At 47.6% G+C, this 25,895-nt stretch overlaps 1 long non-coding RNA gene across 1 annotated transcript; it reads left to right on the top strand.

The window, feature by feature from the left end:
* On the top strand, nt 9,778–14,609 carry LOC110260654. The gene is made up of 2 exons (XR_002343930.1): nt 9,778–10,090; nt 14,304–14,609. It is a non-coding gene; the product is annotated as an uncharacterized LOC110260654 (long non-coding RNA).

Below are 25,895 nucleotides of genomic sequence, written 5' to 3' on the forward strand. Positions count from 1 at the left end.
AAAGCAAAAAAAGAAAAAAAGAGGGGGTCTCAGTGAGGCCCCCGCTCTCTCTCAGGACTATAATTTTTTTAACCTTTTATTTTTTTTATTTCTTTTTTTTTTAATAGTTATTTCCCCAATATCATTTTTTTTCTACTGTACAGCGTGGTGACCCAGTTACACATACATGTATACATTCTATTTTCACACATTGTCATGCTCCATCATAAGTGACTAGACATAGTTCCAAGTGCTACACAGCAGGATCTCATTGCTAATCTATTCCAAAGGCAATAGTTTGTATCTATCTATTAACTCCAAGCTCCCCAACCACCCCACTCCCTCCCCTTCCCCCTTGGCAACCATGAGTCTACTCTGCAAGCCCCTGATTTTCTCTTCTGTGAAAAGGTTCATTTGCGCCTTATATTAGATTCCAGATATAAGTGATAACATATGGTATTTGTCTTTCTCTTTCTACTTACTTTACTCATTGTGAGAGTCTCTAGTGCCATCCATGTTGCTGCAAATGGCATTATTTCATTCTTTTTTATGGCTGAGTAGTATTCCATTGTGTATATATTCCATATCTTCCTAATCCAATCATCTGTCAATGGACATTTGGGTTGTTTCCATGTCTTAGCTATTGTGAATAGTGCTGCAATGAACGTGCGGGTGCATGTGTCTTTTTTTAAGGAAAGTTTCGTCTGGATATATGCCCAAGAGTGGGGTTGCTGGGTCATATGGTAGTTCTATGTATAGATTTCTGGTTTTTTTTTTTTTTTTTTGGCTTTTTGGCTTTTTGCCATTTCTAGGGCAGTTCCTGCAGCATATGGAGGTTCCCAGGCTAGGGGTCCAATCAGAGCTGTAGTTGCCAGCCTACGCCAGAGCCACAGCTCCCGCGGGATCCGAGCCACGTCTGGGACCTATACCACAGCTCACAGCAACGCCGGATCCTTAACCCACTGAGCAAGGACAGGGATCAAACCCACAACCTCATGGTTCCTACTCGGATTCGTTAACCACTGCGCCTCAACGGGAACTCCTATGTATATATTTCTAAGGTATCTCCATAGTGGTTGTACCAGCTTACATTCCCACCAACAGTGCAGGAGCCCTTTCTCCACACCCCCTCCAGCATGTTATTTGTGGACTTATTAATGATGGCCATTCTCACTGGTGTGAGGTGGTATCTCGTGGTAGTTTTGATTTGCATTTCTCTAATAATCAGGGATGTGGAGCATTTTTTCATGTGCTTGTTGGCCATCTGTACATCTTCCTTGGAAAAATGTCTATTCAGGTCTTTTGCCCATTTTTCCATTGGGTTGTTGGCTTTTTTGCTGTTGAGTTGTATAAATTGTTTATATATTCTAGAGATTAAGCCCTTGTCAGTTGCCTCATTTGAAACTATTTTCTCCCATTCTGTAAATTGTCTTTTTTTCTCTTTTATTTCCTTTGCTGTGCAAAAGCTTGTCAATTTGATTGGGTCCCATTGGTTTATTTTTGCTCTTTTTTTTTTTTTTTTTTTTGGTCATTTTAGGGCCACACCCGCAGCATATGGAGGTTGCCAGGCTAGGGGTCTAATTGGAGCTGTAGCCACCAGCCTACGCCACAGCCTCAGCAACTCGGGATCCAAGCCCCATCTGCAGCCTACACCACAGCTCACGGCAACGCCAGATCCTTAACCCAACGACAGATCCTTGAGCCAGGGATTGAACCCGCAACCTCATGGTTCCTAGTTGGATTTGTTAACCACTGAGCCACGACAGGTACTCCTATTTTTGCTCTTATTTCTGTTGCTTTGGAAGACTGACCTGAGAAAATATTCACAAGGTTGATGTCAGAGAATGTTTTGCCTATGTTCTCTTCTAGGAGTTTGATGGTGTCTTGTCTTATATTTAAATCTTTCAGCCATTTTGAGTTTATTTTCATGCATGTTGTGAGGGTGTGTTCTAGTTTCATTGATTTACATGCAGCTGTCCAGGTTTCCCAGCAATGCTTGCTGAATCGGGGGCTAAAATTTTAGCAAAGGCTGCATTCCTCTACCTGAGACACAGCTCCTATCCAAACACTTTAATTTAAAAAAAAAAAAAAAAAAAAGCACTTGGAGGAGGGAGTTCCCATTGTGGCTCAGTGGTAATGAACTCGAAGAACATCCATAAGGACTCGAGTTCTATCCCTGGCTTCATTCAGTGGGTTAAGGATCCGGTGTTGCCGTGAGCTGTGGTGTAGGTCGAAGACATGGCTCGGATCTGGCCTTGCTGTGGCTGTTGTGTAGGCAGGTAGCTGTAGCTCTGATTAGACCCCTAGCCTGGGAACCTCCATATGCCTCAGCTGCAACCCTAAACAAAACAAAACAAAACAAACAAACAAGACACTTGAAGGGGGTTCTCTCATGGCACGGTGGGTTAAGGATCTGTTGTCACTGCAGCGTCCAGGGTCGCCGTTGCAGCACAGTTCGATCCCTAGCCAGAGAACTTCCATAAACCACAGGCATTGCCAAAAAAAGCCCACTTGGATTTTCCCATGATTTATTAGAAATCTAGGATCCTGAGAAGGGGGGAGGACATGAGGGAAGTTTGCTAAGACCCCAGCAAGCTTTCCAAGTGCCAGTCTGCCTTGACCCTGTACCCTGGCCACAGCTTTCATGCCCTTGACTTGCCCTTCAGCAAGGGGAACGGCTTCTGGCTCTTGCTGACCCCAGGGCATTGCTCATCCCCCTCCCACACCTCCCTAAATCGATACTATCCCCTTTGCTGCACTCATCAATAAGCCCCTTTGAGGGGACACTCTCTTCCTCACTGGGACTCGGACCTCAAGAGCTTAGCACCAACAAGAGGGGAGAAAATAAAATCCTTATGGAGCAAACACCATGTTCCAGGGCCTGGGCAGAACTCTTTGTATTCATGACCCTCACGAGAAGGCTATGAGGTGGGTGTAATTATGATTCCCCTTTCACAGGGGAACACGCAGAGGCTCCGTCCTGGCGCATGGACCAAAATCCAGGTCAGTGAGAACTGACAGTCCACGCTCTCTCCTGCTCTCCACAAAACCCACACTGTTCTCGTAGCCCAACTTGCCCAGATCATGGTCAATAATTCTTGGGACCACAGCCCTCCAGCCTTGCCCTGAGCACGTCAGGAAGCCCGAGACACCCTGCCCGTGGCGAGGGCGTAGCATCCTTGTGGGCAATGAGCATTCCATGAATGGAAACAGCCTTTCCCTTCTGCGAGGAGAGGCAGGATTTCATGCGCCTGTGTGATGGCTGGCAGGGAGCCAAGAATAAGAGCAGGAAATGGGAGCCCGCGTGAGATAACTGCCTCGAACGTCGAGGGGAGGGGGCAGCATAAACAGAGGACTTTCAATTTTGCAAAGCATTGGAGAGCTTGTTGGATTAAGGACCGGCCCTTGGGGAGAACCGGGGTGGTGGGGGGAATATTAGGAAAAGCATTGGGGGGTGGGCGGGGGGAGACAGCCTTGGCAAGCAGCTGAGACTAAGTGCTGGTGGAGCAATTAAAGGGTGGGGCGAAAGACTGGGAAACCACAGAATAATGCAAAACCCAAAGGCAGGCATCTGAAATGTGCAAAAGAGAAAAAAAAAATTATAAGGCCAAACCTAGTCGACCAGAGTTTGTGCTTGGTAGCTGCAAATATTCAAAACAAGATTTTGGAATGAGAAACATATGGAATAAGAAGCAACTGCCATTCGGAGGAGCAGCTTGAGAATTGTGACTTTCCCCAAGGGGGTTGGAGGGGGGACGAGTCGGAAGGAAAACCTTAAGAGTTCTAACCCCAAATGGCACCGAGGGGTTTCCCCCATACGTGACAATCATGCATAAAATCCGAAACCCCAGATTTCACAAATTCCATTAGAATATACAAATTTTATTCTGCCTATTCTAGAACGTACCCCTTGAAAAATAATGTCCAGCTCTTTAGCACGTACACTCCAGACACTGTGCATATATTATCCCTCATTCTCCCAACAACCCTACAAGTAGTGTCATTGACCCATTATACAGTTTTGGAAACGGAGGCACTGAGTGTTGGAATCATTTGTTTTATGGTGTTTGAATAATTTGCCCCCATCTTGCACACAGCTGGTGAGAGGCTGAGTAAGGACAGAAAGCCCAGATCAGTTTTTATCCTGTGCATTCCACTACCCCACGGAGAATCCCAAAATCTAGGCTTTCTAGAAGACCCAACCTTTGTTTTCAGAAAGAATCGAGGACCAGAGAGGGGATAGACACGCCTACGGAAGTTGTGGCCCTAGAATTTGAGTGGAAATTTATGGGGTCGGGGAAGAGAAATTCTGAAGATTACTGAATCCAACTCCTCTATTTTCATGCCAACTTGATCCCTCCAAGATCTCAAAGCCAGGGCAGCAGGAGAGCACACTTCTCAAACACAGTAGCACATCCTCCTGCCATTCATGTATTCATTTATTCATTCAACAAACATCCACAAGTGCCAAGAAATACGTACTATGAAAACATTTTTCCCGTAAGCAACTGGAAAGTGCTTGATTAGAGTTTTCTTTTGATTTGATCTTTCTTTTTCATTTTAGCACATTTCCACTTAATTCACAGTGTCAGGTTCTGAAAGCCTCCTCTAAAAACTTAGTTCAACCAAGAATCAGCAGACTGCTATCTTCAGAACATTTATGATCAAATAATAGCCCTTGGTTTTTTCCAGTCATAATTGTGTTTTCTGTTCATTCAGACTGGTAGCTCCAAAAGCATGTTATTTTTCTTTAGCAAGCATGAACGGTAAAGGCCTTTTTATTCCCTTTTCTGAGCTGGGGAAGGTAACTAAAAGAGTGCTTTGTAAAGGCCCTGAAATACACATGGGTTTGGCTAGAGTTTTATTCGAAATCTAGAAACCTGGGAGAGAGAGAGAGAAAACCATGTACATTTTCCAAATCCCAAAACATTTTCCCCATTTGCACAGACCAAGTGTCAGGTTCATGCTGGCCTTCTCCACAGCAAATGTTTGCTGTGTAACAAATGACCCCTAAAACTTAGTGACTGAAAATCAGGAGTTCTTATTATTTACCCTGATCCCGTGGGTCGGCGAGGTGGTTCATCTGGGCCTCTGGCCAGGTCTGGATGGGCTCGGATGCTGCAGTCACGGGTCTGGGACTTACCTGGGCTGAGTGGAGCATCTGTCCTCTCGGGAGGTCAGCCTGGGCCTCTCCACATGCCAGAGGAAGGGCTCTCAGCAGCAAGAGAAGAAGCCAGCCCAGTGGACAAGCCCTATTCGAGACTTGCATCACGGGAGTTCCCATCGTGGCACAGTGGTTAACAAATCCGACTAGCATCCATGAGGTTGCGGGTTCGATCCCTGGCCTCCCTCAGTGGGTTAAGGATCCAACGTTACTATGAGCTGTGGTGTAGGTCGCAGACGAGGCTCGGATCCTGAGTTGCTATGGCTCTGGCATAGGCCAGCAGCTACAGTTCCAATTAGACCCCTAGCCTGGGAAATTCCAGAAGCCATGGGTGTGGCCCTAGAAAAAGACAAAAAAAAAAAAAAAAAACGGCTTGTATCAGGTGTGCTGCTTGTCTCATTGGCCAGCCTGTCATGAGGCCAAGCCAAAGCCAAGGGGCAGGAGAAACAGACACCACTTCTTAATGACTGGATCGATTAAAACATTCAGGCTAGAGTTCCCATCATGGCTCAGCAGTTAACGAATCCAACTAGGATCCATGAGGACATGGGTTCAATCCCTGGCCTCGCTCAGGGGATTAAGGGCAGCTGTAGCTCCAATTTGACTCCTAGCCTGGGAAGCTCCTAATGCTGCAGGTGCAGCCCTAAAAAGACATAAATAAATAAATAAATAAAATATTGTGGCCATTTCTTTTTTTCGTCTTCGCTCGGCTGCTGGGAGTTTTGCTGGCTGAGCTCCCTCCTCATCAGCCCTTTGAGAAACTGCTCCTTTCTCCTGAAGAGCGGCCTCGCTCAAGGATGGTCCCCCTTCTCAGGGGACCCTGCAGGGGTAACTTGTCTCCACAGGATTAAAAGGCTTAGCCCCTTTTGCCCAAACTTGAGACAAGTCTGAAGGGTCACCCCAGCTTCAGAGGTTCCCCAACAGTCAGCTGGTGGGTGGGTGGGTGGTGGCACAAGGAGCTTGTGCTTCAGAACCTTAGATTTAATTAGGGTAGGACCTCGGCCAGAGGTTAGGGCCCCAGGAGGTGGGGAGGAAGTGGTGGGCAAACGATCTAGGTTACTGAAGGGCTCTAACAGCATCATTAAAACTGGGGTACCAGAGTTCCCGTCGTGGCTCAGTGGTTAACGAATCCAACTAGGAACCATGAGGTTGTGGGTTCGATCCCTGGCCTTGCTCATTGGGTTAAGGATCCGGCGTTGCCGTGAGCTGTGGTGTAGGTCAACGACGCAGCTTGGATCCTGTGTTGCTATGGCTCTGGCATAGGCCGGCGGCTACAGCTGACTCGACCCCTAGCCTGGGAACCTCCATATGCCATGGGAGCAGCCCAAGAAATGGCAAAAAGACAACAAAAAAAATTAAAAATAAATTTAAAAAAACTGGGGTACCATCCCAAGAACCAGGCAGGAATGTCATCAGAAAGGCCTAGTGAGAGGTGGAGGGAGACCAGCAAGGTGACATTCAGACGCTTGCCCCAGGTGGCTGCCAGATTAATTTCCTGACCCCACCTACTGGCAGACACAGGATCCTCTATGTCCTGCTGACTTTGTGTAGATTGATTTCAGGGCTGGGCAGGCTGGGCTTGCCAGTGGAGGTTCCCATGCCTACAGCCTAGCTCAGCAGGAGGAAGGCAGGCAATAATACCTGCAGTGCCTCGGAAGACAATGCCAAGACAATTTTAGAATTGAATGGAAGGGCAGAATAGGAGGGTCAGATTGCCTACCATCCCTTTCTGGGAAAAGTTCTCAGCCTCTGTGTGGTTTAATCCACCATGTTGAAACCACATGACCCCACCCCTCTGGCCACAGCTGACTGATCCAAGGATGCACACCTAACCCAAGGAGGAAAATGGCCATGGACTGAGTTAAGCCCATCACATTTCTCCCCAGGAACTTGAGGTAATGAACCCAACTAGGATCCACGAGGACAGAGGTTCGATCCCTGGCCTCGCTCAGTGGGTTAAGTAGCCGGCATTGCTGTGAGCTGTGGTGTAGGTCGCAGACGTGGCTCAGATCCTGCATTGCTATGGCTGTGGTGCAGGCCGGCAGCTGCAGCTCCAATTCAACACCTAGCCTGGGAACCTTCATATGCCGCTAGTGCGGCCCTAAAAGCAAAAAAAAAAAAAAAGAAAGTAAAGGAAAAAGAACTAGCAGGGTTAATGGTACCCTTGGCTGTGGCTCTGCTTGGCCATGTGCAAGCAAAGGAAGCCAGTCACAAGAGACAACCACACCAACCCAAGCTGAGCACCACCCAGCACAGGTACTGTGCTAAGTACTTGCCAGGTATTAACCTACTGAAATCTCTCAGCCAATGGGAATCTGATGGGGCTCATTTCACCAGTGAGGAAACAGACGCACACACAGATTTGCCCAAAGTTTGGGAGGTGGCAACGGGCTGGGATGAACAACCAGCTTCTGCTCCCTGAGCCTAGGCCCCTGACCAGTCTAGGACTGTTATGCAGATGAGGAAACAGAGGCTCAAAGGAGACTGCACAGCCCAAGAAAACAGGGGAGGGGGGGACCCCTGCACCGTCTGAAAGCCAGAGAGGGTGACTTATGGCTGTAAAGTCCTGTGGGGCCCAAAACATCTTTGTTTTCCAGGGAAACATCAGTCATAGCCCTTGAGTGAGCCCCTCTCCTTGAGCAAAATTTTCTGTTCCTCCTTGTGACTAAAATCACAGAAACCTTGATGCATTCCAGTCACCCACAGCAGACCCTTGGGCACGTATCCACCCCTTAAGTGGTGCTGGGGCCAGGAAGAACACATGTCTGTTTTGACCTTCGACGAGGGGACCCTCCGCCTGTCCCTCCCCCAGCAAAACGTCACCCCATATGGCATCCCCGTTAACCAGAATAAGCCCTCCCCTCCCCCCGCACAAAAAGGGCCTTGACCGAGGGAGAATGGGCAACACATGGCCAAAACAAGATGTAGGGTGGAGGATTCTCTTTTGAGAACATCCCTACAGGCACAAGTCACAAAATAAACAGAGACAGGGCAAAACCACTAACAGGAGAAAAATGGAAAAGCCGAGAACATTGAGGACAGTGTAAAAGAGCTCTTTAACTGAGCCCAGACTCAAAAATAAAGACTTTCTCCTTTACCCTGCCTGTTTTTCCACCCATCACCTCCAACCCTCACATTTTTTTTTTCTTTTCTTTTTTGTCGTTTGTCCTTTTGAGGGCCGCACCCGCGGCATGTGGAGGTTCCCAGGCTAGGGGTCTAACTGGAGCTGTTGCCACCAGCCTACACCAGGGCCACAGCAACGTGGGATCCGAGCCGTGCCTGTGACCTACACCACAGCGCATAGCAATGCCAGGTCCTTAACCCACTGAGCAAGGCCAGGGATCGAACCCGCAACTTCACGGTTCCCAGTTGGATTCATTTCTGCTGCGCCACGATGGGAACTCCCCAACTCTCACATGTTTTTAAGAAGCCATTTTTTTTAAACTACAGCATATATGAAACCTACAAGACAAAATGAGGGCAATTCCCAGGTCTTCAGATTCCAGAATCATGGGCATCACAGTGAGTAAGAAGGGAGGCCTCAGCTACAGCTGCCTTGAGGGCGGTAGGCACACTCCAAGGCAGGGGCTCAGAAAAGAAGAAAAGTGAAGGAGAATTAGGGTGAACGGGCAAGTCACAGTCCTGGTGGAGCACTGCCTTGGTGCCAGGCACACCCCCCACACACACCCCCAGGCCGCCTCATTTAACCCTCTCCATAACTCCACCACGAGGAGGCACTGCTATCATTCTCATTGTACAGAAGAAGCCGAGATTTAGAGACAGCCCGTGACTTGTTCAGGGCCACAGAACGAGTACGTGAAGGAATCCAAATTTGAACCTGAGTCAGCTTCCTGAGCACCCTACCCTGTCTTCCCGTAACACGTAGCCTTCTCCCTTCTCCTGGCCTCAGCGTCCTGGTCTGTAAAATGGACTTTGCCCTGCAAGCCTCTGCAGCACTCACATTCCACGGTTCTCAGAAGTGTGAACATGTCTTTCAGCCAAGATCACCACTTCCCAGCCAAGAGGGAGACAGGCAGTTATGTGTCCCCCTGGGCCAGTTCCCAAGCAGGGTTTTGTCTCTTGGGTTCATTACAAGTGAGACTGAATGGAAGATGATAATGTCTCCAGCACAACACAGGCGTCCCACAAGGGGTCATGTGACATCACACACTGGGCTTGGGAGGCTGGGAGCCGAGCAGGGAGGGGCAGGGGGCTCCTTGAGAGGATGAAGGCCAATGTCGAGCACGTAGAGGCCTCAAAGCTGAGTCAGACCCCGAAACCCGTGGAGAAGGAGAAACCCAGAGAGAGAGGGACCTGTGAAACTTCACGGAAACCACTGACCACCCTAAACAGGGTTTGGTGGATTGACTGGTCAAACCTTGAATTATGTTAGGGTTGGGGTTACAGCACAGCACACGTGCTAGACAGGAACCTGGGTCTCCAGGATGACCTGGAACCAAGAATCTCCAATCTACAGAACTCGGATAGAAATGTTGCCACCACAGCCCTTGATGGAGCAAGATGTGCTTCAAGAAGGAAAATCTGGCTTCCGGCAGCCCGCGTACCTAATATGTCCTGATGAGAGACCAGCCAATCAGCTTCCAAGTTGGAAATTCCCCGAACCCTTTAAATTTCACCCTAGTCCCTGGATCCGGGAGACAGGGTTGCAAGCTTTGCTTCCTGTCTCCTTGCCAGTCAGTCTCATGATTCAGCTCTTTTTCTTTCTTCCTTTTCTTTCTCAAAAGCCGGTGCCATGATATTGGCTTCTCTGCGTGTTAGGCAGTGTAACGCCCAGGTTCAACTGAAGCCCCAGCCTGTCCACAGTCAGGAAAACCAAAAGCCCCAAGAAGTCTAAGCTGCTAGAACATACTCCCTCAGACTTCAAGACCTGCTAGAGAAAAAGTTTGAGTTAAGGAAGGAAAAGCTAAAAAGATCTTCGTTTTCTAGGTGATTCTGTCCACTAGTGCTAAAGTGCCTGGTGTCAGCTACTCTTCACTGCTTTCAAGGGGTGTCAACTACTCTTCGCTGCTTTCAAGGGGGTGGGTCCTCTGATCTTTTCATAGATGGGAAAGCTAAAGTTCAGAGAGGTTAGGCAACGTGCCTGAGGGCACACAGGGAGAAGGGAGCCAGGCCACAAGAACAACTGCAGGCAGGCAGCCATAGCCCCTAACTGAGCACCACACCCTCCTGGCTCTGGAAGAGGGGTGTTCTCTCTCCCAAAAGACTAGGTAACAACTAGGGGAACTTGGCAGAGGTGTATATAGGGGGTCCCCCTCAAAGCCTTGAAGGGGAATGGCCTGTGTTGTGGGGTGGAGGGAAGGTTTTAGCAATAGCCAACAGGAGTGGCCAATGGACGGGGCTGAAGAGCACTACAGCAGGTGGAAATTATGGTACTTGGGATGAGCCAGGGGCCGGGCTGGGAGAGCAGGAGCGGTCGCGGGGGTATTTAGGCAAGGCTTCACATATGCACCCTCACACCTAGACACACAAAAGGACACAGTTGGCACTGCCCCGAGAAGATGCAGTGTGTCAAGCTTCCTCACTGTGGACTCCTTGGAGAAAGATAGAATTTACTGAAGGAACTTTGTTGTTGTCAGAGTCGTGGGCATAGTGATCAGGGCTTAAGTTCTTCCAGGTGGGAAAATAACTCCGTGGTGGGTGACCTCAACTAAAAGTCCCAAACCTCTTGTGGGGGGGGTGGGCCAGCAGGTAGCCTTTTCATCACTCTCGGCACTTCACACAGGGGTAGCCTCCTGGGGCTGCCTCAAACAAAGCAGCTTTGGAATCCCACTAGCCTGGGGTCGATTCTCCTCTATGCACTAATTCCACGGTCAAGGACAAATCACCTCACCTGCGAGAGCCTCAGCCACCCCATCTGCAACATAGCAGTGGTGGGCCTTGCCTTACAGGTTTGGGGAGGGTTTGGCAAGAGAATCCAGATACACCACAGAATATAGTACCTGACCCAGAGTGAGCTCTATGAAAAGGGCAGCTCTTAGGTTTATGGGGAGACAGGAGAGCATTTTGGCACAAATCAAGCCCAGCACAGCCCCCGAAAACAAGAAATCAAAAGCAGTTGATTGAAAATCAGGCAGAGGTGAGAACCCACGCTCCACTCATTCTTTTAAAAAGCTCCAGATGTGGAGGCTAGGGTTGAGACGAAGTGCTGATCCCCAACCATCCATAGGGGACAACTGGGGCAAACACTTCTGGGACAGAACCCAACAGGGGGTCGTGGAAAACTCAGGAAGAAGGACATACGTTCCTCGGCGTGTCCTCTGCCAAAAGCCTCTTCCAACCGCTTGACCCTCGACCACCCGACCTTAGTTGGAAGAAACCCATTTCAAAGCCATCTGAGAAGGCTCTGACCAGGAAAGAGTCACTTTCTATGGTCAGCAGAGAAGCATCTCCTTTCTACAGCCAAAGCCTCCCCACTCTTCCTTCCCCCAATTAGTGAAAGTACCCTAACCTCAAAGGCAAAATCAGCGGCTTCCATTCACGGGGCAAGATTGAGCAAGACAACACCCCTGGGTCCCATTCAGGGCCACCCTCCCAGGGATGGGCTCCCAGGTCCCCTTTAACTGTCAGTAACACTCCCTGTGCTGCAGCTTGGGAAGAGAGTGAAGCACTCCTTTTAAAAAGCCCTTTTCCTACTGAATCCTTCCCTGAGAGAGGCAATGGCAGAAAGAAGGGGGCTCGATGAAGGTGCAGATATGGAAAGGACACGCCCACACGGAGGGCCACACAAAGACCAAGGTCGGGGAAAGAACTTGGGATTTCAACAAGGAAGTGGGACAGTGTGTTTACATCTATTGCCGCATAATAAATTACCCCAACACTTAGCAGCCTAAGGCAATCACAAATACTTATCTCGCAGGTTCCATGGATCAGGAAGTCTGGGGCGCCTTAGTGGGGGAAGTTCTAATTGATGGGAGCACACGTGGTCCTTCCTCCATCCCAGGCTGCAGGCACTCCCGCCCCCGCCCCAGCCCCACCCTAGCCCCAAGCCCACACTTGCCAGCAGCTGTCCCATCTCCCAAGAACTTCCTCACAGAACTTGGGTGCTTGTCTGGTTGGTTGGTTGCTATCGTTCTGTTTTGGTTCTTTATTTCCTGTATTCCACATGGCTTTCCTTTAAAACCTCTCCAGAATTGGTTGGGGGTTGGGTTTATATAAAATTTGATGCCTGAGCCATTCACCATTTTGGAAGGAGCTGGAAATATCTAATAGAACTTTACATCTAAAGACCCTGTGACCTGAATGACTCCAGAGATTGTTAATCAGGAAAGATGGCTAAAGCAGGGGAAAACACTTTTTTTAAATAATACATACAAATGTTGTATTTTATTTTTAAAATAAAACAAATTCCTGAAACATTCTGCTTTTGCTACTGAAAGAAATCAGTTTTGGGGGGGTTTGTTGTTGGAGAGAAAGGCGGGCAGAAAACTAGTGCAAACACGTGATGTTTGGGGCAAGGATTTTTCTTTGAATGTGGATGGGCTGATGGGAGTTCCCACTTTTTCTTGTATAAATCTCATCCATTGTGCATTAGCTAAGATAGCCTATTTGTTTCTTGAAAATGGAATACGAGCTTAAAGATGCTAGTGAGCTTCAGAATCTCTAAATTTTTGGTAAATTTTTTTCACCTCTTAACTATTTTAATGGGTTTTTCTAAGCATCTTGTTTTTATCTTTGGAAATTCAACAGCCCTTTTTTTCTACACTATTTCAGCAATTTTTAACATTAAAATATTTCCTTGGTAATTGCATTAAATATAATTGGCTGAATAGCTTTGGAAACCAACACAATTCCCTCTTGGTAATAACACAGTGACTTGAGAGAAAAAGTGTGGAGTTGTGTAGAATAGCCCAGTAGCCATGGTGATCTAACACAACTTGAGCATCATTGAGTAAGTTCTAGAGAAAAGAGCCTGTGGATGTACTCGCATCCTCCAGCCTCTCTGGCAAGACTATTCAATAGCCATCAGTTGGGGGAAGGGGCTATGGTACCTCTACCAAAGTGTGATTTAGCAATCGGTTAATAAGTTAGAGACCCCGATTCAAGAGAGCCAGACACTCCTGGGGTTGAAATATTTGTCCCCCTATTACAACTCAAGAACTTCCAGGGAAAATGACACATTGGGTGATGATCAAGCAGAAACAACCTAAGTCAAACATCAGGGACTGGCCATGGGTGAGTTCTGAAAGCCAACCTCCTCTCCTTCACAGTGATACTAAGTCCACTTCATCCACTCTAGTCCTACAGACACCTATCAACTGGTGGACAGATTCCTATCAACTGGTAGAGGGTTCTCACCATAGTTACTCAAATAGCACAACATTGCTTTGACTACACTTAACCTCTTCGGTTGCTTCTCTAAGTAGGCATCAACAGAGGCAGCCTGGAAAGCAGGCTTGTTTCCGGCGGCGGGCGGGGGGGGTGTGCAAAAAATGAGAACACGAATTCCAGTACTGGCTGCACTGCTTGTTATATTTCGCAGTCTTGAGCAAGATACTTAACCTCTCTGAGCTTTTACTGTCTCCACATTGCATGAGGATGTCTTTATTCCACAATGTTTCCTGAGTGCCTGCTACATGTCAGGCACTGCGTTAGGGCTGGTCATCCGTAGTTAATAGACCTAGTTCCCGTGATGGTTAAGATGACATTCCCACGGGGGAGACTTAAATAATCCTAGTTGATAACCCAAGAAATAGAGGTAAGCGCTCTGAGGAAAGTTACAGGACATCAAAGAGCATAGGAGGGAGGAATTTTGGCCTGGAGAGGTCATGAGCAATGGTTGCATTTACCTCCTAGATTCTTGTGACGATTAAAATGGAATGAGAGCCTGGGGAGTGCCTGGCACATGGCCAGGGCTCTCTGTATTTGGTCACTACTTCTGTTACTCAACCAAGGGAGAGGTCAGCCTTGCGGGGTTGACCAGAGTACAGATGCCGTTTCCTGCTCCATAGGACCTTTCCAACTTTGGGGAGTGGTTCATTCTATCTCAGAACCAGCAAAGTGGGAAACCTCTCCAGAGAGCGTGAGGGGCCAGGGTAGGAAAAGCCTCCAGGTGTTTAAATGGAGCCAATAAAGGAAGACTTCAGGAATACCCTGCTATTGCTCATGAGAGGTAACCAGTTCGTTCCTCTTTATCCTTTAGGAAAAGGAAGGAAAACTAGTGCTGAACAAGTGATCAGACCTCCACTTGTCTGCACCCAAACAACTCTTGGTAAGAAGGCTGCTTTGAGCAACTTGGATGAGCAATAACAGAAAAAGGAGCATCTCGATCTCCATCACATCCTTCCCAAAGTTCTTCTGCCATTTTCCCTGAGGATTCATCCTTGCCTCTTTTCCTAATGAATCGACGGATTCCCTGAAGGGGGGTTGGGGGGCCTTCCTTGCCTGCGCAGATCAGTTGAGGACCAGAGCAGACCCGTTAACACCAAAATAAATTAGGCCAACATTCCTTCATGATATTTTTCTTTCTCTTCCCCCAAAGAAGAGAAGGATATTTGAACTTCACAATCTCAAAGCTGGGAGAGCAGGGAAGGATGATCCAATTTAGTTGCTTTAAAATCATTTTAGGGAGTTCCCGTCATGGCGCAGTGGTTAACGAATCCGACTAGGAACCATGAGGTTGCGGGTTCGATCCCTGGCCTTGCTCATTGGGTTAACGATCCGGCATTGCCGTGAGCTGTGGTGTAGGTTGCAGACGCGGCTTGGATCCTGCGTTGCTGTGCCTCTGGTGTAGGCAGGTGGCTACAGCTCCGATTCAACCCCTAGCCTGGGAACCTCCATATGCCGCGGGAGCGGCCCAAGAAATAGCAACAACAGCAACAACAAAAGACAAAAAGACAAAAGACAAAAAAAAAAATCATTTTAGGAGAACACTTTCATACAATGAAATTGTATCCAAAACCCTGGTGCGGAAAATGAGTAAAGTAATATATTTCATACAAACGTGTCATTTTATTCTAAAAGTTTAAGGGGCACAGTGTAATGACTTAATACATCATGAAATGAGCACCATAGTACATGTAGTGATCTATCCATCATCTCCTATAGATACAAAATTGAAAGAACAGGAAAGCTTTTTCCTTGGGACAAAGTACTGAGGATTTGCTCTCAACTTCCACATAGAACATACAGTGGTGTGAATTACATGTATCACGTTGTTAAAGACATCACTTGTCATTGAGTTTGAGGTTCTTTTAGATGAATACAACAAATTATATGGTGGGATTCTGCATAATGGAGAAGAATTCTGTTCCGGATCAGCTTCGGCACCTAATTTTTGTCGTTGCTGTTGCACAGTTCCAAGAGGATCTTGATTTTTTTTTTTTTTTTAAGAATTGGGCAATTTGCTAGTAACCGTAATTACAATTTGCCAGGAATTGTTAATGTCGCATGTGAGAGAAACTCCATTCAACTTGGATAAAGAAAAGGTAGAAGGGGGCATTGTCTGGCTCCTATGAGAAAGAGTCAAGGGCTTAAAGAGCTTCAGCCCTGGCAATCTCTCCACCTCCCCCTCTCTCCCCTCTCGGCCCTGCTCCCCCCTCAAGTTGGCTTTATTCTCAAGACAGCCTCCCCGTACTGGAAGGAAAGATGGCCCCAGGAGCTGTAGGCTTACATTCTAGTTCAAGGTCATGATCTTGGGCGGGGGGGGAGGGGGATATTTTTTCCCCCCTTAAAGGTTGGAGAAAATCTCAGGGCAGATGCTAATCAGGCATTCCTGGGTCACTGCTCTTCTCAGAAGGAACAACTATAGGAAATGAAAATAAGGGACCCCTTACAGACCAGATTAGGGCCCCCATTGCCATCGTGGTGGCAGGGAGGTTGTGAGGTCAGCCCCTCCCATCCACAAGGAATGGGTTTCCCACAGGGAGGAGGGGAAAAGGAAGGGTGCTAAGCAGACAAAACCCATAACTAGCACAGCTCCCTTAATTTACATAAGTAGCCGAACATGGAAAGCTTTCAGGCTCACCTTCCAATCTCACTTTCATAGCACAGACCCAGAGCCTGAGAGTAGGAATTGCTGACCCAACAATCACTCACTCACACAATTATTCACATTCCTTAATTACCGAATCTTGTCTGCAGAGGGCTTTAATGATCAAGGTCTTCCATCCATTTACGTTTTCCTTGTTTTGAAAAACCAGGACCCTTCTGGACTATGTCTTGAAACATTTGATGACAACATTTTTAATTACTGGAAGTCCCCATCCCCCTTCTGTCGGATATTTGCAGAATACTCTAAAAATACCTGATTTCAATTGTGGACTCAACATTCAGAACAAAATGAATCTTTCAATGACAGGAATGAAGATTTCACAGCTCCTGTAGCCAAGGTAACGTGAGTCGTGCCTCGCTCTACTGAAACCATGTGGCCTATTCGAGTCAGAACTGCAGCAAGAACTTAAATACGGAAATGATCTAAGACATGAGATGGTCACAAGTCGTCATCATGTTTTAAGATCTGCTCTTACTACTCAGCTGATCTATTGAGCTATGACAGAGCCTCACCCAGCCTGTATTTTGAGCATGGTCTGTACGTGTGTTAGAAGAATTAATCCACGTGCACAGTTTGGGGCAAGTGGATGAGTGCTGGCCTAAATTGTTTCTAAATGTGAGTCTAGAACTCCAGTCCCGCCGGTCCATGAGAGCTCCACCAGAATTTTATGTATGTACAGAGCTTTGTCCAAAGTTTGCACAATCCATGCAACATATGAAAAGCAAGATAGCGGCGACCCCCACTTGCTGCACTGAGGTACATAATACATACAAGTCTAACCATTTAATTTTACTGGGGTATAGTTAACATGCAACAAAATGGACACATTTCAGAATTCCCATCGTGGCTCAGCAGAAACGAATCTGACTAGCCTCCATGAGGACACAGGTTCAATCTCTGGCCCTGCTCAGTGGGTTAAGATCCAGCGTTGCCATGAGCTGTGGTGCAGGTCGCAGATGAGGCTTGGATCCCACGTTGCTGTGGCTGCGATGTAGGCCAGCAGCTACAGCTCCTATTTGACTCTTAGCTTGGGAACCTCCATGTGCTGCAGGTGTGGCCCTAAAAAGACAAAAAGTACCCCTTTCAAGAGTACATCTTAAGGGGTTTTCTAAATGACTTAATGTTTTTCCCCCCACACCCGCGGCAATAGAGGTTCCCAGGCTAGGGATCAAATCGGAGCTGTAGCTACTGGCCTACACCTCAGCCACAGCAATGCAGGATCCAAGCAGCATCTGTGACCTACACGTACAGCTCACAGCAACGCCAGATCCTTAACCCACTGAGTGAGGCCAGAGATGGAACCAGAACCTCATGGTTCCTAATCAGATGTGTTTCCAATGCACCACAATGGGACCTCCTAAAAACTTTCTAACTGTATTCTGGGTTATAGTCTTTAGCATTTACATCAGATCTAACCTTTCCCATCTTAAGATCGCTGGGATTAACATGACCGAGTATTTTTAAAGGTTCTAAAGCTATAACACTTAAAAAGAGGTAGCTACATTGGGCACTGTCTGCTTGCTAGAGCTGCTCTAATGAAGTACCACAATCTGGAGAAATACATTGTCTCACAGTCCTGGAGGCTTAAAATCCGAGGTGGCGGCAGGGCCAGGCTCCCTCTGAAACCTTTTGGGGAAGGATCCCCCACCTCTTCCTGGCTTCTGGTGGTTCCCAGTAGTCTCTGGCATTCCTCAGCTTAGAGATCCATCACACTGATTCTTCTATGTATGGCTACCATCCTTCCCTCTGTGCACCTCTAGCTCTTGGTCCAAATTCCCCCTTTGTAGGGACAAAAACTATATTGGATTAAGGCTCCACCCCCCCTAGTGAGTTCATGTTAATGTGATAACCTCTTTAAAGACCTACTCTCCAATAAAGCCACATTCTGAGGGACTAGGGGGTTAACACTCCAACCTATCTTTTCTTTTTTTGGCCACCCCCCCAAGGCATATGGAGATCTGGGCCAGGGATCCATCTGGGCCCCAGTTGTGACCTATGCTGCAGCTATGGCAATGCTGGATCCTGTAACCCACTTGCCAGGCCAGGGATTGCACCTGCATCCTGGCACTGCAGAGACACCGCGGACCCCACTGCACCACAGGGAGAACTCCTTACCTACTTCTTCTGTGGGATACACAATTCAACCCATACCAACCAGGGAGAGCAGGGGAAGTAGAATTTTACCAGAAATGGACCCAAACACACACACACCAGAAAATTAGAATGTGAAAAAGGTGCCCTTTCTAATCAACGGAGAAAGGCTGGATGACTCAATCCATGATGCTTGAAGCAACCAGATAGCTTCTCTTGTATCCACCACTAAGTTGTACCAATCCTTTTGCACCTGCTACCTGTTCACTCTCGTTCCCGGCTCTAGCCCTTGGGGAGGCTTCACCGTCGTTGGGGTCTATGGCTCTGTTACTCCTCTAAATTTACTCTGTTTTACAAGGACTGGCTCGAGGTGGCTTCTGTAGCTTGCAATGATTTCAGAGGCTGGTGGCCTCCTCACAAGGCTGGTCTTCTCCCAGTGAGACGTTGATAGGTCCTTCATTTTAAAAAAAATTCCCCTCTGTCACCCTCCCTCCTGCCTGTTTCCACCTGGCTCCTCGCCTCCACGTGGAAATAGGCTATTTGAGGCCGATCATTTCCTTCGGGGCTTCCCAGGAGAAGTGATCAGTCAGAACAGAAATGCTCCTTGGAGGATCACTAGGAAGTCGGCAAAGCCAGCTACGATCGCAAGTATTTTAAAACCCAGACATCAAAGTATTTGGATGGGATCCAGGGTTTCCTGCCTCCCTGCAACCTCCTCCTTCCAGAAGAGAATCAAACTGTTGAGGAGGAAGAAAAACTACCTTCACTGGCGCTGCAATTCCCCAAATTGCCCTTGGACTCCTTGCTACAGAAAGGGGCTCCTTGGAAGCTGGCTTATTAAAATATTTGTCTGAACACTGGTGAGATGGAGGGCGGCCCTAAAACCAGACAAAGCAGACTTCTCGCCAGAGGCTTTCTCCTTCCAGGGTTCCTCTTACATGGTCGGGTTTTGCTTTTTTTAAACAGCAATAGCTCCCATCTATTGGGCACTTAGGATGTGGTTTGTATGTGTAAGACTAGCATGGTGAAATGATTCAATTCTCTGCATGGTCCCATAAGGTCAGGGTGGTGGTTGTTTTTTTGTTGTTGGGGTGGGGGCAGGGGGGCACGCAAATGTTCAGTATATGGAAGTTCCCAGGCCAGGAGTAGACATCAGAGCTGTACCTGCCAACCTACCCCAGAGCCACGCTAGATCCCAGCCTCATCTGCCACCTACACCACAGCTCATGGCAACGCTGGAGCCTTAAGCCACTGAGCGAGGCCAGGGATCGAACCCACGTCCTCATGTCCTCATGCATACTAGTGGGTTCACTGCCACGGAGCCACAAGTGGAACTCTGGTCAGTTCTATTTTTCCCATCACACCAGTGAGGAAACTGAGGCTCGAGGCGGTAAACTGCCCAAGGAGCTAACCCGAGCACAGATCTGAACCCAGGACTTGTCTGCCTGGCCCCTGAGCTCTCAACCACAGCTCAGACTCCTAAGCGGAAATGTCTAAAGGGCCAGGAGGGAAGAGAGGCGGGGGCGGCGGTTAAGACGAGGGGAAAGGTGGGCAGAATGGGCAGCCAGAGGGCCTGCCCCCATCTGGAGAGGCTACCACTTTGCAGCAACAGCCAGTCCTACTCCCATGGGAATTGCGGCCCAGTGTGGCCAGATTTTCCATTTTTCTGAAAAAGCTTGAGACTCTTCATAGAAAAGCCAGGTTTCAACTTTTGAACATTGGGAATGGATTTAAATATTTTTACAAAAACATGGCGCAGGCGGAAAAACTAGCATTTACAGCCCACGGCTAGCCGGGAGCTCTTATTCCCCACTCGTGTTTCCCGAGCTCCCATCCTTCCCCTCTGAGGTTCCTGGAAGGAACCGGGCTTGCTCAGCCAATCTCCATCCTTCTGCGGAGCCCAGCGTGCCCTTGGGAAAAGCTTCAAAGAAAGGCAGGGGGCGGGGGGACAGCGTTCATCTAGTCAAGGATAGGACACTCCAAACCCACTTGCTTGCAAGCAGAAACCCATGTGTTCCAGACTTTCATCGGTGGGAGTTTCCTGGGGCTGCAGTACCACATACTGGGTGGCTTCAAACAAAACTGTATTCGCTCACAGTTCTGGAAGCTAGGTGTCCAAAATCGGGGTGTCAGCAGAGCCAGACTTCTGCTGCAGGTTGTAGGGAAGAAGCCTCTCTCTTGCCCCTTCCAGCTTCTGGTGGCTCCTGGCAACCCTTGGCATTCCATGGCTTCCAACTGCATCATTCTCATCTCTGCCTCCGTCTTCACGGGACTTCTCCCTGTGTGACTCTGTGGCTCTGTTTTCCCTTCTTCTAAGAGACCTCGGTGGATGTAGGGCCCGTTTGATCCCATATGACCTCATCTTAATCACGTCGGCAAAGATCCTATTTCCAAACCAGGTCACATTCTGAGGTTCGGAGAGGACATGAATTTGGGGGGTTTTTTAAGAGTGACCTTTTAATCTCCATCTGATTTCCTGTGTCTATCTCTACCTTGGCTCCAATGGACAGAGGACGAAAAAGGCTGTTGCTTCTTTACTTCCTAAAAGTCCAGCAGCCACAGGTAACACGAATGCTGGCTGTTTGCAACCTCGAAAATACACCATAATGAGGCCACTTCTCTCTTGCATACTTTTTTCTCTTCTTCCCTGTCATTTTCTCTTATCTCTTTTTTGCTTTGTAACCACTCTTTGGGGAACCGAGCCTCTGAAAAATACTGCCACGCTGTAGTCAAAAGGCTTTGAGATCGTGAAAACCTGGATTCAAGACCCACGCTGCCACTTACCAGCCCTCGGGGCCTGACCCCTCATGTGTGACCAGTAAATGTATGGACAGAATCTGCTGTCGGACGGGAGGCTTGGAAGCAAGGGCTCTGCTCTCCTGTATCTCGGCTTCCTCATCAGAAACACGGAAGTGATCATAACCATCAGAGAGCCCCGCTGTGCTGGATGAACAATGTTGCACCGCAGAATAAATAGTCCTGCGAGAGCAGAATCAAGGGAGCAAGAACATTGTTGCGTGAATTATTCTGGGAGTAAAGAGAACCCACCATAGTTCACCACAATAGGCAGAGCAGCAGCCCTAGAGACTTTCAAAGCTGAGCCTTAACACCAGGAGCTGGTTCCTGCAGCCCCTCGCCCCCCACCTGGCCCCCCGCCCTCCCACACACCGACCCTCGCCTCGAGCTTTTCCAACTACAAAGCTTCTGGGCCCCTCTCCACGGAGGCATGCAGGAGAAAAGTAGAAATCTCTGCAGCTCCAGAGTCTGAGGGAAGAGCAAAAAGTATGAGCAAGCACCTGGGGCGGAAAGAGGGGGAAGCCTGGGGGGATGGGGGACGGGCAGTTCTGCTGAAGGTGGAGTTGTCAGTGCTTCCCACGGTGTCAATGATAAGCCACAGCGACATAAAAGCTGGTGTCAGGGAAGGGACCAAGTGGAGGGAGGCACGGTATTCGTAGCTTCCTGGAAGAGGTAGCTGAAGATGGCAGTGTGTGTAGGAGGGGTACCTCAGGCGTCCAGTCCCATCACCATCAGGGTCTGCATAGAGCAGCAGCAGCCACAGCGGGGTCTTCACTGGGGCAGCCCTCGGGGGATGGTCTGGGTGCTGCTTCTGGCTGAAACAGCCTCAGAGCCTGACCCTCTCTGCTTCCCTTGGACTCCCCCACCCCAGAATCCTGCCCTCCTAATGGCCTTTGCTAAGTTCTTTTTCTAAAATTAAAGCAGACTCTGCAGCTTCAACCAAAGCCCTGAATGTTCTAGAAATTCGTGTCGGAGGAGATCCTCGGCCACAGACACTCAAAGACACGCAGGACTCAGGATGGATTTCTGGCTTGACTGGGTCTGAAGTCAGGAGATGACAGCTAAAGTGGAAGATGGGATGCTGGTAGGACAGGGCATTTGGTGGGTAAATCCAGCAATTAAATGATCACCTGAGATCTCTGGAAACAAAGCATCCTTGAAAAGTAAATCTTAAAGGGGGGGGGGGGTGACTGAAGACATGTGGCCCCTGTCCTGAACAATGATGGGCATGAGGAATTCAAGGACAGTGGGTGTAGAATGGGTCACGGTCTCCACTTGGTTCCTCTCCAAAAAGTACACATCCTTGGGGAGTTCCCGTCGTGGCTCAGCAGTTTACGAATCCGACTAGGAACCATGAGGTTGCGGGTTCGATCCCTGGCCTTGCTCAGTGGGTTAAGGACCCATCGTTGCCGTGAGCTGTGGTGTAGGTTGCAGACGCGGCTTGGATCTGGCATTGCCGTGGCTCTGGCGTAGACCGGCGGCTACAGCTCCGATTCAACCCCTAGCCTGGGAGCCTCCATATGCCGCAGGAGTGGCTCAAGAAAAGGCAGAAAGACAGTAACAATAAAAACAAAAAAAAACCTTGCAACAAAAGGAAGGGAGAGAAGGAGGGGAGGGAGGGACCTAGATTCTAAAGTCTTCAGGTTAAAAGACCTTGGATAAGACTTCCACTAGACAGCTGGATGGCAACAAATTGTCTAATAACATCTACTGCATTCAGAACGTACTTTCACAGCAACTGTATTGGTGAGACTAGGCGCCTTTTAAGTTAAGGGCATGGCAGGGCAGCTGCCTGCTTCCCATGAAGCAGCCGGTGCTGTTATGACACCACTCATCTTCAAACTGAACTTGGCATCAAGCCCATCTTCCTGTGGAGCACCCTGTGTGCTGGTCACTTCCTGGTGACTCTTAATACTCGCTCAGCTTTCTATGTGCCGTCCTCTAGGGCTCTACTTAAAAAACAAGTTCCAAAGTGCATGCCCTCCCACCCCCAATAACTTGCCTCCATTCTCCATGACTATTGGACTTGATCATTTAAATTGTAAGTTCGGTTTTTAATTTTGCATAATTTGCCCCTCGATCAAGAATCAAATAGAACGCCAGTTGTTGAAAGTTCAAATGTCCACAATACCCGTATTGAATTTCTTGACTATACTTTTTTCTTTATAAGATGTAATATGAAAAAAATTGTCTGAGGAAGTCCATCTGTTGGCTATGTTCCCAACTTAATCTGTGTCCCTGACTCTTTAATTTCTGTTGGTGTCAGCAGCATGATGAATTTTATAAGGGCGCATTGATGGAGAGGCCAGTGCTTAGAACAGTACAAGATAGAGGGGCTCATACATAATTTTTGAGTAGGTGAATAAAGCAATGGGCAGAGCAAGGCGCTACACAAATAGTTCTGGGCACCACCCTGGTTCCCTGCACGCTGCTCCCCGAACCCAGACTGGGAAAATATGTAGAGATCCCATCTACCTACAGACAACAGCAAATTAATAGACATACTAAATCTGCCCTTTAATCCTTTGTCCCCTCCTTGGAATTTGCCAGGACAGTCATGAGTGAAATAGGCTGACCTCACATCAGCCCCTGGAGAAATTAAAAGTGTCTAGAAAAATAGGTATAAATAATCACGTTTTACTATTTGACACAGTTATGTCTCATTATGCAAGTAAATGGCCTGGGTTACAAATGGGAGTAACCCACACATAAGTAAAGATCCATGTGGTCCAGAGCAATGTCGTTAGCACAGACCCAGTCTTGTAATAACTCAAAAAGGTGATGACAGATGCTGACTTGGAGTGTTCAGTCAGGTCATCTTTGAACCCCCTTACATGTATCATTAACTCATTTGATTCTCACACTTGGCTGAGAAGTAGCAACGATTTATCTCCGGGCCCTTGGTTTCCTTGTTTGTAAAATCGAAATAACATTTGTTCCAGTATCATAAGATTATTGTAGAAATTCAGTGAATTAATGCAAGGCATGTAGGAAGTATTTGGTACATATCTTTAATATTTTATCATTATTTGTCTCCATGTTACAGATGAGGAAACTGAGACACAGAAGTTAAGCAAATTGCCCAAGATACACAGCTAGTAAGTGGCAAAAGCCAGGATATGATCTCTCTGCTATTAGGAAGAAACTGCTGAATCCTCAAATCTATGACTATGTTAAGGAAAGTTAGCTATGAACTACTCCCACCTTTAACAAGAAAGGGGAAGAAATAAAGCTGCTGTTAGAAGTTGATTCCACCAGAGGGCAGTAGATGCATGTTATATAGGCATGACCCTAGCCGGCAGAGCTTGGCTTTTTAAGAGGTTCAACACGAGGGTATCACAGATCTTATGTCAATTGTTAAGGAAGAAATGAAACTATTTTCCTATTAAAGTGAAGATTTCTGAGATAAATACAATATAGTTAAAAGTGTCCGGTAAACCAATAAAAAGGACTTCTTCAGACATCAGGGTTCACTAAACCATCGTTCCTCCTGTGAGCCTAACACGGCATTAGTGCTAGAGGTCAGGGGGCATCAGGCATGAAGGTCACTGAACATCGAGGGACAAGGACCTGACAACCCACCCACCCATTTTCTGTGTGCATACATACACACGTATCTGGGATAATTTTGCATGTAATTTTTATTTTTGATTTCTGAACTAGACTGCGTACATTTTCTCACTAAACTACATAGACTTCAAAAGCATGACTTTTATGACTATATAATATTCCTACATAGCAGACTCACAATTTGAAAGTATTCCTTTATCGTCAAACACCGCAAAGGAAACAATCAACAAGGTGAAGAGAAACTTACGGGTGAAAAAATATTTGCAAACCGAATCTTAATCTTTCTGATAAGGGGTTTAATAGCCACAAAATATAAGGAACTCGATAGCAAGGAAATAACCCAATTTAAAAATGAGCAAAGAACTTGAAAAGACCCTTCTCAAAAGAAGACATTCTAATGGCCAACAGGTACGAGAATGTGTTCAATCTGACTAATCATCAGGAAAATGCAAATCAAAACCACAATGAACTACGACTTCACACCTGTTAGAATGGCTGTCATCAGGAGCGCCGTCGTGGCTCAATGGTTAATGAACCCGACTAGTATCCATGAGGATGTAGGTTCGATCCCTGGCCTCACTCAGTGGGTTTAGGATCTGGCGTTGCCATGAGCTGTGGTGTAAGTTGCAGATGCAGCTCGGATCCGGAGTTGGCTGTGGCTGTGGGTCCAGGCAGGCAGCTGCAGGTCTGATTTAACCCCTGGCCTGAAAACTTCCATGTGCCACAGATGTGGCCCTAAAAAGACAAAAGAAGAAAGGCTATCATCAAAAAGAGTGCTAAGTGTGAGAAGGGATGTGGAACCCTTGTACTCTGTTGGTGGGAATGTAAATTGGTGTGGTAACTATGGAAAACAATACAGAGGTTCCTCAAATTGCAAAATACAGCTCCCATAGGATCCAGGAGTCCTTTTTCCTGAAGGAAATGAAATCCGTCTCAAAGAGATCTGTGCCCCCGTGTTCACTGCAGTAGTAGTCACAATAGCTAAGACCTGGACACAACTGACAGGTGAATGGATAAAGAATATGGATATATATATACACAATGGAATATTATCAGCTGGCACAGTAGGTTAAGGATCCAGCATTATTACTGCTGTGCCCCTGGTTACTGCTGAGGTACAGGTTGAATCGCTGGCCCAGGAACTTTCTCATGCCTCCAGTGTGGCCAAAAAAATATATTAATCACCTCTAAAAAAGACATTCTGCCATTTGTGGGAGTTCCCCTCATGGCTCAGTCGTTAACGAATCTGACTAGGAACCACAAGGTTGCGGGTTTGATCCCTGG

This window comes from Sus scrofa, chromosome 5 (assembly GCF_000003025.6).
Source record: "Sus scrofa isolate TJ Tabasco breed Duroc chromosome 5, Sscrofa11.1, whole genome shotgun sequence".
Classification (NCBI taxonomy): domain Eukaryota; kingdom Metazoa; phylum Chordata; class Mammalia; order Artiodactyla; family Suidae; genus Sus; species Sus scrofa.